Below are 15,535 nucleotides of genomic sequence, written 5' to 3'. Positions count from 1 at the left end.
TCCAATTCACAATTGCCTCCGCCTGCAGCAGTTTTGCATCCACCAACTCTTGGATGGCCTCTTTTTTCATGGTGGACATCCTCCAAGCAGATGCTTGATTCGGCGGGGCGATCTGATCGGTAGGCCCACATTTGGGTGGGGAAGCTGCGGCTCTTTTCCTTTCTTGGACTCCTTCATCGATCCCCCCGCGGATCCCTCTACGGCCTTTCCCTTGGACTTCTTGGTTTTCTTTGTAACAACTCTACCTTAATTAGGTGTAGTTAAACTTAAGAAAGTCATTAGTCACTAAGTAGAGGAAGTGAAAGGTCCAATTTGCCCCTAAAAAGCTCTTTCTGGAGTTAAATAGGAAACTTGAGTTTTTATATACAAACTTGAAATTTTTCCCAAATAGGAGTTGTAAAACATTTAATTTCAAACAACTTTTATTAATAACACTTTGACTAATTTGGAGTGGGAGAAGGTCAAAAACAAGAATCAAATTAGGAGTACATCAAATTCCTACAAATGACATGTCCTGGAATTCATGTTTTTCTTCAACTTTGCGACCTGTTATCTCACAACTTTTCATACTGACCCAAGTCTAATTCACAACCAAACATGTTCAAAATCTTTGTCAAAGTTGCTCAAAATAGTCAAACCAGCACAAATGCTTTTCTGCGCTAAGTCTAGAAGGACACCCAGAGCGCGCATCTTGGCAAGCCTGTTTCTCCTAAAAATTGAACAGAACTTGAGAAAAGTCCCTGCGAGGAATTGGAGTCCTAAGATCAAAGAACAATTCCTTCAATTACATCTTGGCATGATTCAAATAGGAAGCTGATCAAAATCTGAGCCAAAGTTGGCCAAAATGCTGAAAAATAGAAAAACCAAATTCTGTCTAAGTCCTAGGAGGCTGCCACCAATGGAGCTCTGGCCCGCAGCCCACAGCGCCCCTCCGATCTTATCCGCCCATGCCCGGAGCAATGCCTCAACTGGCCGCTCCTCCTGGCCCGATAAAAGGACTTATGGCGCTACCTACACCGCCCTCCGCCACCTCTAGCCCCCTCTCCGACGCCCTAACCACCGCCAATCGACCCTAGGTAAGCACGCACTTCTCCCTGATAGCTTCTTGCCCTGGCCCGAGCCTCGCATCACCGGAATCGGGTGAAGATCACCGCCGGCCGCCGCCAGGGGCCCCCCTGTGTCTTTTATCTTTTTCTAGGGGCCTTAACGCAAGAACTAGGGACCTTCGCGTGATTAAACCTTAGACGCGAGGGTTAGATCGCAAGTTTGCCTCGGTTTATTGTTTTAAATCGGCAGAAAATAGAATAAATTTTGTAAATGCACCATAAATTTTGTAGAAAAATCAGAAAAATGCCAAATAATTTTGTTGGACTCAGTGAACTATCTAGTTTCATGTAAAAATAATCTTGCTCATGTTACTCTTGGAAATAATACCCTAGAGTTTTATTTCTTGCTTAGGAATTTTAAATCATAATAAATCAAAGAAAAATGCTAAAAAGGTAAATCCAACTCTGTAGTGTATGTTTATGAGTTTGGAAGCTTGGAAAAATAGTGAAGACCCTGGAGTAGAACTTTGACTGAAGCTTGGTGAAACCCACCTTCCTTTTTAGAGTAAGATAAATAGGAGTAAAATATGGCAAATAGTTTTCCTTTAGTAAAAATCATGAAAAATTCACCAAAGTCTCTATAACATGCCTTCAACCCATTGTTAAAGTTTCACCCTTAGAATCTGTGTAGGTTTTGAGATAAAAATGGTTAAGTACATGCTACCCTTGGTAATAAAATAGTTTTAATTGTTTTTGTGCTAATCCAATGGATCCCAAATTTTTACAGTAACTCAGTGATGACATGAGTGAGGTACTGCTAATTTCTCAGTGTCATACATTACTGTTTGCTTGTGGAAACAAATTTTAGCTGAGGAATCAGTTTAAATGAATAAGGAAATGTCAAATCCTAGTAAACTTAATTAGTAATTTTTGGAAGAGGTACAAAAAAACATTCAGAAATAAATGACTTTCCAAATGAACCCCGAACAATCCTAAAAGAGACCCCACCTTCCTTGTGAAACTCTAAGTTGTAAGAATCTTAAATATGTACACAATCACCATCAAAGTCAACCCTGAGTTTTAAACCACAACCCACCTTACTCCATGAAGATAATGAAAGTTAGAACCTTGTTTAGGTGAATGTGGTCGAAATGCACTTTCATTCCAGCAATAAGTCATGTCTTGCATCCTTCATACAAAAGCATGAAAAATTTGAACTCTTTGCATATGCATGTTGTGTAGAAGCTAATATCGCCGACGGAACCTACGAGCTCCACCCTACGCTGGAAGAGGAACCCGTCATAGAGCTACATCATGCGGAAGTTGAGCCCAAGCTAGATCAAGACCCCGAAGACCTGCTAACTTTTGCTGAACCTGAAGACAAGCCCCGGTGCATGCTTCTCTATTTTAAATTTATGCAATATGTTGATGCTTATGATTGTGCATTTATGTTTGTAGGAGTTGATTGAAACCGTAGATGCATGAACTTAGTACCTTTGATCTGAACACTAGCTGCTAAGGTCGAGTAGTTGCTGTGCTAAATAGGACTTGGTAAAAGTCAAGTGATTGCCTGTCACTCATAAGTTATAGGAGTTGTTTGTTTACTCATACTACAACTACAAGGATGACAGATGGGACTGGGAATGATTCCAATGTGGTGGTTTGCCCCATCTGTCTAGTGATGAACTTGCTAAGGTCCAAATGTGCCGGCGTTCATGATCAAGTGTTTGAAAGTACTACTCTTATACCTAGTATGGGATAGGGAAGCCTAGTACCTGATTGAACTAGGGTGTGGCTTATACTCCTGCTGTCCCTGGAATGAGGTTCCCATGGTGCATCATGTGGGTGCAAGTGCGATCACAGTACGGTAGAGGCCGGGACTATGGAGCATTGCATGCCAAGGGAAGTTTGGCCCTGACACGTGCCTAGGGATTGATGGGGACGACTGAGAAGTGAAGCGACCCTTCGTGGTGTGCGGATGTCATGGGATTAGGTTCGCCATGCATGGTTAATAAATTTTAATTGATCCATCTGCCTCCCACAGTTTGGAGCTGCTTGATCGCTATTTTGCACTGAGTAAAGATGGAATATGATTGCTTGTTCTTTAATTGTTTGGAAACTATGCTTGTTTAGTATAAGTTGCTAATCTAGACTGGTTAATGAGCTTAGAACTTGAGCTAAAATGTTGAAAGTAAGGACCAACTTTAGGCGATTTGGCAAAAACAAATTCACAACCAAAAAGCCTTGCATGTCTAGGAGTCGGTGAATAGTTATCACCTGTCGGGTCAGTCTTGCTGAGTATTAGTTGCTCAGCCTTGCTTGTGGCACCACTTGGCCCAACCAGCTCCCTCCAGGTTGGACAGTCGAGTGGGATCCCTCCTTGGACAGCGAGGGCAGGGGTCATTGATATCATGGTCGGCTTCACCATGGTATTATGTATCAACCTTTAGCTTCCGCATGTTTTACTTTTTCGTTATTCACAACCTTGCAAACTCTGTTTGAATTTTGAAAACTCTGATGTAATAAATTGTTGAACTATGTTAATGCAATGGGAATGTTGTAATGCCACTCACCTTCGTGTGAGCAATGCTTCTCGATCCTGAGTAAGTGGTTTATTGGATGAAATCCGACGGACGACCAAGTTGACTTGGTTAAAGTGCATGATCGCGTGTGAGACGACTTAAGTGCATTTTAGTCAGGTTAATCTGGGCGGTTCCGCCATAGCTGGCATCAGAGCTCGAAGCATGGTATGGAGAACAACATACCTTAAACACCTTTTTCTGAATAAAACTTACAAGAAACTAGTTTGAAAAATTCATAAGTTCGTTAAGGATGAACTTAGTACGAGAAGCCCTAGGGGAATTTTGGGTTATTTAAGGTGGCTAGTAACTATTGGTTATTTATACTGACTTCCAACACTTTTCGCCCACGTTTATCATACGTGTGCAGAGTTCCGCATCGCGAGTATGTGAAGGGTGATAGGATTCAAGTCGAACGAGTCTATCATCATGGTTGTTCGCCCACGTTTATTATACGTGCGCAAGATTCCACATCACGAGTATGCGAAAGGGTTATAGGGTTCCATTCCAAGGGACCTATTTCCACGGTTGTTGCGCTGTCCATGCAGTGTTAAACGCATGGGTGCCATTTCTATAGTGAACAGTAATGTTTGTGGATGCTTTCGTGATGTGCTGGCACGAAAGGTTCGAGTTGAAATTTTTCTGCTAGTACACTAGCCGCGTTGACGTACGAAGTGATGATTAGCAACTCGACTAGCTACTATAGTGAGAGCCGTATTGTTTGCCTTGCCACCGTCACTAACTATGTAAGTCCAAAGCTTTTGGCAATTATTTCAGTTGTGAGGCCAACTAGGACATACATGCATCATGAATAAAAAAAAATCGCAACATAAGAGACGCACTTAAACTCGCTTGTGAAATCTCCTAAAAATCTTAAGCGCGACAAGGATTATCTAGTTATCTTGCTCCGCTGTCCAAATGGGTTAAAATTTTGTTTAAAATATTTTCTTTAAGTCTCCTCCAGAAACTTTGTGTAAGAAAGTTGTTAAAAACTTCCTAAACAAAATACTGTTAAATTTGATGAAGTTTTCCCAAGTAAGCTGTGAGTTCTATTCAGTCTAAGTGAACCCTTGTTGCTGAGTGGTCAGTTGTGCACCAGTTGAAGTCTTTAATTTTTCGACCACCTTCAGGACTTTTTCTGTTATGTGTCCTTTAATAAAAGTTTCTAATAACTTAATGAAGAACTTTGTGGTAAAATTTCAGCTCCACTGGGTCTCTGGTTTGAGAGCTATGCTCAGTTTACTTCAGCTCTGTTTCTGAAAATTCCAGCATGTACCACTTGTTAGAAACCTGAGCTTATCACCGTGTTAAGTTTTGTTTTAGATCCACCTTTGCATACCAAACTTGTCACACACTATCTAAAGAACCTTCTGGTAAAATATGAGGAATTTTGGATGAATACTTGATGAGTTATGAGTTTTTCTCTAACTTACCAGAAATCTGTTTTGATTTTCGAGTATTGATTCCGTTTCTCACTTGTCCTTTTTGTTCCAGATGGCCGACCCTGTGTACGTCGTTGTTGGCATGGATGGCACCTTGCACTTGACGTGCCTCCACTATGAGGATTTTCCTGCCATACTATGGGACACTTTGCGTTCATTTAGGTACCCGTCACCGCCCGTTTACGCGCGACGCGCGTACTAGGATCACGGGATACCCCAAAGCTGCATGCACGTGAAGGTGCCCCACCCCCTGACCAGCCACAGTGGCCACCTTTGGAGGTCGTGGCTGAGGGGCATACGCTGGAGGATACATGGGAGTTTGCAGCTTTGCAGGCACTGATACTGTTTTGCAGGCAGCATCCCCTTGAGATTGTGTTGGACCCGATTGGCTTGTTCCCCACCAGGGATAAGAAGAATGCGGATTGGTTGGACCGCATGGAGCATATGGATTGGTTGGGTATCTTGGATCCACAACGCATGATATTTACTTCATCTTGCTGTATGAATGTGCCCTATCGGATGATTGGGATGTAGAGTAGAGCTATGACCACCGTGATTGGGATGGCAGTGGCCAATCAGGTTGCTCTCACCACCGTGCAGAATGGTATGGTGTATTTGTCGCTCGAGTTGGTGCATAAGGATGTCCAGATTTCTGACATGCAGACCCAGATTTCTAAGTTAGAGAAGGAGATAGAGGACATGGAGCATGACATGGAGTTGTTATCCAATCAGTTCTATGATGTGAACAAGGAGTTGGTAGATGCTAATGAGCATCTACAGGAGCACCACGCAGAGCTTAACGCTATTCACACCTTAGAGGTGCAACAGGATGAGTTCATGGCTAAGGAGGAGGAGCTCAAGGAGATTGAGGGCTTTTTGAGCACGGATTTTGAGGAGGCCGCACCATAGGCGATGCTTCCTCGCCTACACATAGCTTTGCCTCAGTAGGCAGCCTCGACGAATTCTAGATGTATCGTCGTGTCATGAGTAGTTTCTTTTTATTTTACTCCTCGGTGACCTATATTTTGGCTAGTGATGTAATAGGTTAGCTTTGAGTTGAGAACCCTTGTGTTGAAAAACTGGTTGCAAGCACGGACTTGCCGTTGTTATGGGTTAGTTGTAATGTCTAAAAAATTTGGCAGAATTTTAGTGGCTGTTTCTCCTCAGTTTTAACCCTATCTCCACTCATTTTTGATCTGAGGTTTGAATACCAAAGTTGTGAAAAAACTTGTTTTCTAACTGCTTGTAACATTCTAGCTGCCTTGGATCTGTCAAACTCGTGTTAGAACCAAAACTCTGCCGCTTAGCTTCCTGAAAAACGGCCATGACAGCAACTCGCTTAGTTGACTAAGCGACCCCTTTTCCCTCCTTTTCGGTTAGCAAGCATAGAATCACAATTGTTACATACGACATGACCTAACCGTTGACCAAGGATGAGAACCATTGTGTACTTCGAAGAAGAGATATGCACCTACTCAATAAAAGATATAATTGTTGTTTTCCCACTATCGGCAAGACCAACGCTTATGATTCCGCACATAATTTTTCCTTGTGATTAAGCAAGCTTTTGAATTATGTGACTAATGGGAAGATGAATCTTGCAGCTGGTGCATAGCACACGCTCCGGCTCTGTTCCCAGTAGCAGCAAGTAGAGGCAGGTTCCTCCACCGCCTCGCCTCCGCCCATGCTAGAGGCGATCTTGGCCGCTCAAACTGAGCTACTGAGGCACATAGCCCAAGGGCAGCAGCAGCAGCAGCCCCAGGGAGGAAGAGCTCCTCAGCAACCTCATGTGGCTCGCTATGAAGACTTTTGGGGGACACAACCTCCTCTGTTCTATAAGACGGAGGACCCGCTCGATGCCGACGCCTGGATTCGTGCTATCGAATCCAAGTTCTCCCTCCTCGCTGCACATTGCCGAACGAGAACAAGGTCCGGTTCACAGCACAATAGCTGCGTGGTTCTACCTCATCTGGTGGGACCATTATCACGCCATGCTGGCAGCCGACCACGTCGTCAGCTGGGAGGAGTTTAAGACAGCATTCAGGGGCCATCATATCCCTGAGGGTCTCCTGGAGCGCAAGCTCAATGAGTTCCTGGCTCTCACCCTGGGAAGCCGCAATGTCCTGCAATATGCACAGGCTTTCAATGACTTGTGCCGCTACGCAGGCTATCATGCGGATTCCGATGAGAATAAGAGGGATCGCTTCCACAAAGGCTTAAGTCTTGAGCTCAAGGAAAGACCGAATCCCATCAAAGTGGATTCTTTCAATGAGCTGGTGAACTTGGCAATTTCCGAGGAGGATTGCATGAAGGCCCTCAAGGCCGACATGAAGCGGAAGGCTCCAATGCTGTCACCCAGCCCGCTTGCTCAGAAGTACCGGATAGTTCCCGCTCAAGCACCTCACAGGCTAGCACAGCCTGGGAGATGGGTTGCTCAACCCCCACCGCAGGCAGCACCTCGTTTCCTCAGATTCCAACCATAGGGGCCATGGCCTACCCTTCCAATGCCACCGCACCCTGCCACTGGAAACCACTATTTCACCTCCGGGAATACGGGACACTTTGCCAAGGACTGCCCCCGCAACAAGAATCAATGGCCTGGCCAGAGCAATGTGATGGGCAGCAAGGGGAAGAAGCCCAAGGTGTAGGTTCGACAAGGTAGGTTGAACTTCACCAACCTTGCCGAACTCCCGGAAGGCGAACCGGTGATGACGGGTACATTTTCTGTTCATAACCAACCCATCCTTATTCTGTTCGATTCGGGAGCCTCTGATAGTTTCATCGGGACTAGAACCAATGCTAGGTGTGGGTTGAATTTCTGTCACACCAAAGGGTCATATATGATCTCTACCCTGGGTGGGAAAGTAGCCTCATACCAAATGACCCGCCATGTACCTATCAAGTTAGGAAGAACCCTTTTTAAGGAAAACCTCCTTATCCTTGGTTTAGAGGGGATAGATATTATCTTGGGTATGGATTGGATGACTCGGCACTAAGTGGCATTAGACATGTCTGCCCGAGCAGTCCACATAAATTCACCTAGATATGGTAGCTCAACCATACACTTACCCCACCGAGAGTGCAAAAATTCTTGTGCCTATCCCGTGGCTGAAGCTCGATTGGAAGACACTCCAGTGGTATGCGAGTATCCCAATGTGTTTCCTGATGACTTGCCGGGTATGCCGCAAGATAGAAATATCGAGTTTGCTATTGAGTTGCAACCAGGCATGGAACCGATTTCAAAAAGGCCATATTGAATGCCACCCGCAGAGCTGGCAGAACTGAAGACCTAGTTACATGAATTGTTGGAAAAGGGTTTCATTCGCCCAAGTACATCACCGTGGGGTTGTCCAGCCTTGTTTGTGAAAAAGAAGGATGAGAGTCTGCGCATGTGTGTGGACTACCGACCTCTCAATGCGGTGACAATAAAAAATAAGTATCCCCTACCCTGCATTGATGTTTTGTTCGATCAATTAGCTGGAGCTAGAGTATTTTCCAAAATTGATCTTCGCTCCGGCTACCATCAAATCAAGATCCGGCCGTGTGACATTCCCAAGGCTGCTTTCTCTACACGATATGGACTCTACGAGTACCTAGTTATGTCATTTGGGCTTACTAATGCACCGGCTTATTTCATGTATCTCATGAATTCGGTGTTCATGCCCGAGCTTGAAAAATTTGTCGTGGTATTCATCAACGATATCCTAGTATACTCGAAGAATGAAGAGGAACATGCAGAGCACCTTCACACTGTTCTCCAACACTTAAGGGATCACCAAATGTATGCCAAATTTTCTAAGTGTGAATTTTGGCTGGATAGTGTTAAATTCTTGGGACACACTATATCCAGCGACGGCATAGCAGTAGACCGAAGCAAATTCCAAGAGGTGATGGACTGGAAGCCACCCACTTCAGTTCATCAAATTCAAAGTTTCCTCGATTTAGCAGGCTACTACTGGTGATTTATTTCTGACTTCTCGAAAATAGCTAAGCCAATGACTGAATTGCTAAAGAAAGGAGTTAAGTTTGTGTGGAGTGACAAATATGAAGAAGCCTTCCACACATTGAGGAGATTGTTGACCTCCACACCAGTTCTAGCTCAGCCTGACACCACTAAGCCGTTCGACGTTTATTGCGATGCCTCTGGCACTAGACTTGGATGTGTTCTTATGCAAGACAACTGAGTCATTGCCTATGCCTCGAGAGCATTACGGCCACATTAGCTGAATTATCCTACTCATGATCTTGAATTAGCAGTGGTTCTTCATGCTCTAAAAATGTGGAGGCATTATTTTATGGGGACTCACTGTAATATCTATACGGATCACAAGAGTCTCAAGTACATCTTCACTCAAGCTGATCTTAACATGCGTCAAAGAAGATGGTTGGAATTGATCAAGGATTATGATTTAGAAGTGCATTATCACCCTAGCAAAGCCAATGTAGTTGCGGATACTCTTAACCGCAAGGCCCATTGTAACTACTTGTCGGCAACCAACTTTGCTGAGATATTATGTCATGAGATGGCAAAGCTCAATTTGGAAATTATCCCTCATGGCACCTTAAGTCATATTTCCATTGAGCCTACCTTGGATGACCAAATTGTCCTAGTGCAATTAGTGCAATTAGAAGATAAAGAAATCAAACTCATCAAGAAGAAACTTGCATAGAAAGATGAGGGATATAACACTTCCGATAGGATTGGACGGGAGTTGTACATTATGAAGATCGGCTAGTTGTTCCAAACAACCCCGATCTTAAGAAACAGATTATTGATGAAGCACATCTCTCCAAGTTCTCAATTCACCCTAGTAGTACCAAGATGTACCATGATCTCCGGCAAAATTTCTAGTGGTGTGGGATGAAACTAGATATTGCACGTTATGTCTTGGAATGCGATACCTATCAACGAGTTAAAGAAAGCCACTTGAAGGTAGCTGGCACTCTGCAACCGCTGCCTATTCCCTCGTGGAAGTGGGAGGATATAAGCATGGACTTCATAGTCGGATTACCTAATACCTCCTGCAACCATGATTCCATATGGGTTATAGTGGACAGACTTACTAAAATAGCACATTTCCTTCCTATGCACACCACTCACACCATACAGAAATATGAAGAGTTGTATCTTGACCGGATTGCTTCCCTACATGGTGTGCCGAAAATGATCATCACAGATCGGGGTAGTCAGTTTGTAGCACGCTTTTGGGAGCAATTGCAGTCTTCTCTTGGCACTAAGCTGATTCGTAGCTCCACATATCACCCCCAGACAGATGGACAAACTGAAAAAGTCAACCAGATATTGGAAGATATGCTACGCGCTTGTGTCATTCAGTACGACAAGAGCTGGGATAAATGTTTGCCCTTAGCAGAGTTTTCATACAACAATAGCTACCAAGCTAGGTTGAAGATGGCACCTTTCGAAGCCTTGTATGGACGTAGATGTCGAACCCCGTTAAGTTCATCACAACCAGGAGAAAGAACGGTTTACGGACCCGACTTGGTAATGGAGGCAGAAGAAAAAGTGAGAGTTATCCGAGAAAACCTTAACGCTGCCTAGTCCCGACAAAAGAGCTATTCCGATAAGAGGAGGAGGCCTATCCAATTTGAAGTTGGCAATTATGTATACCTCCAAGTATCACCAACTAAGGGCATACAATGCTTTGGAGTAAGAGGAAAGTTGGCTCCACGCTATATTGGCCCATATGAGATTGTGAAAATTTTGGACCTGTAGCGTACCAGGTTAAACTCTCGGAGAAGCTTGCCGCGATACACGATGCTTTCCACGTCTCACAACTCAAAAAGTGTGTTCGAATTCCAACAGAAATTCTTGGACCTAAGGAATTGGAAATCGAACCCGATTTGTCTTACAAGGAGTATCCTGTTAAAATCCTCGACCGGAAGGAAAGACATACTTGAAGACAAATGGTGAAAATGTTCAAAATTCAGTGGAGTAACCATACAGAAGATGAAGCTACGTGGGAAACGGAGGAATACCTCAACACTAATTTCTGCGGTTTTCTTTTCGATCAGGGAGGTACGTTGCACAAGCCACACTAGTTCTTTTTTCACTCGAATCTTGGGATGAGATTCCTTTTAAGGGTCAGGTTGTAAAAACTCTACCTTAATTAGGTGTAGTTAAACTTAAGAAAGTCATTAGTCACTAAGTAGAGGAAGTGAAAGGTCCAATTTGCCCCTAAAAAGCTCTTTCTGGAGTTAAATAGGAAACTTGAGTTTTTATATACAAACTTGAAATTTTCCCAAATAGGAGTTGTAAAACATTTAATTTCATACAACTTTTATTAATAACACTTTGACTAATTTGGAGTGGGAGAAGGTCAAAAACAAGAATCAAATCAGGAGTACATCAAATTCCTACAAATGACCTATCCTGGAATTCATGTTTTTCCTCAACTTTGCAACCTGTTATCTCACAATTCTATGTCTAAACTCAAGTCAGACCCCTAATAGAAGCTGTAGTGCTGCGAGTGTGTTACAACTTTGTTATACTGACCCAAGTCTAATTCACAACCAAACCTGTTCAAAATCTTTGTCAAAGTTGCTCAAAATAGTCAAACCAGCACAAATGCTTTTCTGCGCAAAGTCTGGAAGGACACCCAGAGCGCGCATCTTGGCAAGCCCGTTTCTCCTAAAAATTGAACCAAACCTGAGAAAAGTCCTTACTAGGAATTTGAGTCCTAAGATCGAAGAACAATTCCTTCAATTACATCTTGGCATGATTCAAATGGGAAGGTACTCAGAATCTGAGCCAAAGTTGGCCAAAATGCTGAAAAACTACAAAACCAAAATCTATCTAAGTCCCAGGAGGCCGACGTTCTGCCAGTTTTTGGAGCTTTGTATTTTCAAATTCGCTTCGATTTTGAGTAAAGACCTTTTGTAAGTTTTGAACTTGGTCAATAAGACTACAAGTTTTATAAAGGTAAATTTTGAAGTGCAGTACAAAAATGCGAAGTTAAACCTGCCCAAACCCAGCCCTGTTAACCGGTCGTTTACCTGGCTCGCGATGCCTTCAGCCAGAGCACGCCATGACGTGCATTCCCGCACGCTGCCCGCCACGTGGCCTCCGTCCACCGGCGAGCTCGCCGTCGCCCAACCGGTGGCCACAACATGACAACTCGCGCACCCGGCTGCCCAGTAGGCGAGCGCGCTTATCTCGCTCCTTGACGCCACGCATCCCCTTCACCACATCCCGAGCTAACTCCGCCCACCGGAGGATGCCACGTCGCTGCCTCGGACCGGCCAAGCTCCGCCTGCCTATCGACGCCCGAACAGTGACCGCACGAGCGCCTCGCTCCGCCAACCTACGGCCGTGGCAAAGCCACGCTTGCATGCTCCGAATCCCCCCAGGCCAATGACCGAGGAAGGATCCTATCCCGCGGCCTCTGCACCCTGGCCAATGGTGCCGCCGCCAATGGAGCTCTAACTCGCAGCCCATAGCGCCCCTCCGATCTTATCCGCCCACGCCCGGAGCCCCGTCTCGACCCGCCGCTCCTCCTGGCCATATAAAAGGACTTATGGGGCCGCCTACGCCGCCCTCCGCCACCTCTAGCGCTGCCGCTCCCCTGTTTTCCTTGCACTGCCGCTCGGTTTCTCGTGGAGCTCCCACCTCCGTGCTGCCCCGCACCTCATCGACACCGCCGCTCGCTCCGTCGCCCCACCGCGCACGTCCCCGAGCTGCCCGTTGCCCTCCCGGAGCACTACCGGCGCCGGAACACCTCGAGGACTGCCGCCACGACCCGCTCCTTATTCCCACGGCTTTCCACCTTCACTGAGCCCTCTTCCATGCCCTAATCGCCGCCAATCGACCCTAGGTGAGCATGCGCTTCTCCCCGGTAGCTTCTTGCCCTGGCCCGAGCCTCGCATCGCCGGAATCGGGCAAAGATCGCCGTCGGCTGCCGCTAGGGGCCTCCTTGTGTCTTTTATCTTTTTCCAAGGGTCTTAGCGCAAGAACTAGGGACCTTCGCATGATTAAACCTTAGACGCGAGGGTTAGATCGCAAGTTTGCCTCGGTTTATTGGTTTAAATCGGCAGAAAATAGAATAAAGTTTGTTAATGCACCATAAATCGTAGAAAAATTAGAAAAATGCCAAATAAATTTTGTTGGACTTAGTGAACTGTCTAGTTTCATGCAAAAATAATCTTGCCCATGTTACTATTGGAAATAATATCCTATAGTTTTATTTCTTGCTTAGGCCTTTTAAATCATAGTAAATATAAGAAAAATGCTAAAAAGGTAAACCCAACTCTGTAGTGTATGTTTATGAGTTTGGAAGCTTGGAAAAATAGTGAAGACCTGGAGTAGAACTTTAAATCACTGGTTTAGCTTCATATTTGAAATCTAGGGTTAAATCTTTCTTTTTGCATATGTTTTAATCCAGAGCTGAGAAAAATATGAAACCACTTGGAGTAGCTTAGTTTTGAAGTGTAGTTCACAGGGAAATTATGAAACCTTGACTGAAGCTTGATGAAACCCACCTTCCTTTTAGAGCAAGATAAATATGAGTAAAATATGGGAAATAGTTGTCCTTCACTAAAAATCACGAAAATTCACCAAAGTCTCTGTAACACGCCTTCAACCCACTGTTAAAGTTTCACTCTCAGAATCATGTAGGTTTTGAGATAAAAATAGTTAAGTGCATGCTACCCTTGGTAATAAAATAATTTTAATTCTTTTTGTGCTAATCCAATGGATCCAAAATTTTTACAGTAACTCGTTGATGACACGAGGTACTGCTAATTTTGCACTGTCATACGTTACTGTTTGCTTGTGGAAACAAATTTTGGATGAGAAATTGGTTTAAATGCATAAGGAAATGTCAAATCCTAGTAAACTTAATTAGTATTTTTTGGAAGAGGTACAAAAAAATATACAGAAATAAATGACTTTCCAAATGAACCCCGAACAATCCTAAAAGCGACCCCACCTTCCTTGTGAAATTCTAAGTTGTAAGAATCTTAAATATGTAGACAATCACCATCAAAGTCAACCCCGAGTTTTAAACCACAACCCACCTTACTCCATGAAGATAATGAAAGTTAGAACCTTGTTTAAGTGAATGTGGTCGAAATGCACTTTCATTCCAGCAATAAGTCATGCCATGCATCCTTCATGCAAAAGCATGGAAAATCTGAACTCTCTCCATGTGCATGTCATGTAGAATTTAATATCACCAACGGAACCTACGAGCTCCACCCTACGTTGCAAGAGGAACCCGCCGCAGAGCTCCATCACACGGAAGTTGAGCCCGAGCTAGATCAAGACCCCAAAGACTCACTAACTTTTGCTGAACCTAAAGGCAAGCCCTGGTGCATGCTTCCCTATTTTAAATTTGTGCAATATGTTGATGCTTATGATTGTGCATTTACGTTTGTTGGAGTTGATTAAAACCATAGATGCATGAACTTAGTACCTTTGATCTGAACACTAGTTGCTAAGGTCGAGTACTTGTTGTGCTAAATAGGACTCGGTAAAAGTCGAGTGATTGCGTGTCACTCGCGAGTTATAGGAGTTATTTGTTTCCTCATACTACAACTACAAGGATGATGGATAGGACCGGGAATGGTTCCAATGTAGTGCTTTGCCGTGTCTGTCTAGTAATGAAATTGCTAAGATCAAAACGTGTCAGCATTCGTGATAAAGTGTTTGAAAGTATTAATCTCATACCTAGTATGGGATAGGGAAGCCTAGTACCTTATTGAACTAGGGCGTGGCTTATACTCTTGTTGTCCCTAGGACGAGGTTCCCATGGTGCATCATGTGGGTGCAAGTGCGGTCACAGTACGGTAGAGGCCGGGACTGTGGAGCATTGCATGCCAAGGGAAGTTTGGCCTTGACATGTGCTTAGGGATCAATGGAGACAGCTGACAAGTGAAGCGACCCTTCGTAGTGTGCGGATGTCGTGGGATTAGGTTCGCCATGTATGGTTAATAAATTTGAATCATTTCGTCTGCCTCTCACAGTTTGGGACTGCTTGATCGCTATTCTGCACTGAGTGAAGATGGAATATGATGATGATTTTAATCTTGATGCTTGTTCTTTAATTGTTTGGAAACTATGCTTGTTTAGTATAAGTTGCTAATCTAGACCGGTTAAGGAACTTAGAACTTGAGCTAAAATGTTGAAAGTAAGGACCAACTTTAGGCGGTTTGGCAAAAACAAACCCATAGCCAAAAAGCCTTGCATGTCTAGGAGTCGGTGAATAGTTATCACCTGTCGGGTTAGTCTTGTTGAGTATTAGTTGCTCAGTCTTGCTTGTGGCATAAGTTTTCAGGTAATGTTGATAGTTTGGCTGCTGGCACCACTTGGCCTACCCAGCTCCTTCCGAGTTGGACAGTCGATTGGGATGCCTCCTCGGACGGCGAGGGCAGGGGTCATTGATATCATGGTCGGCTTCACCATGGTATTATGTATCGAAGTTTAGCTTCCGCATGTTTTACTTCTTCGTTG

Source organism: Setaria viridis, chromosome 7 (assembly GCF_005286985.2).
Source record: "Setaria viridis chromosome 7, Setaria_viridis_v4.0, whole genome shotgun sequence".
NCBI lineage: Eukaryota > Viridiplantae > Streptophyta > Magnoliopsida > Poales > Poaceae > Setaria > Setaria viridis.
Note: the sequence above shows the minus strand (reverse complement) of the source record.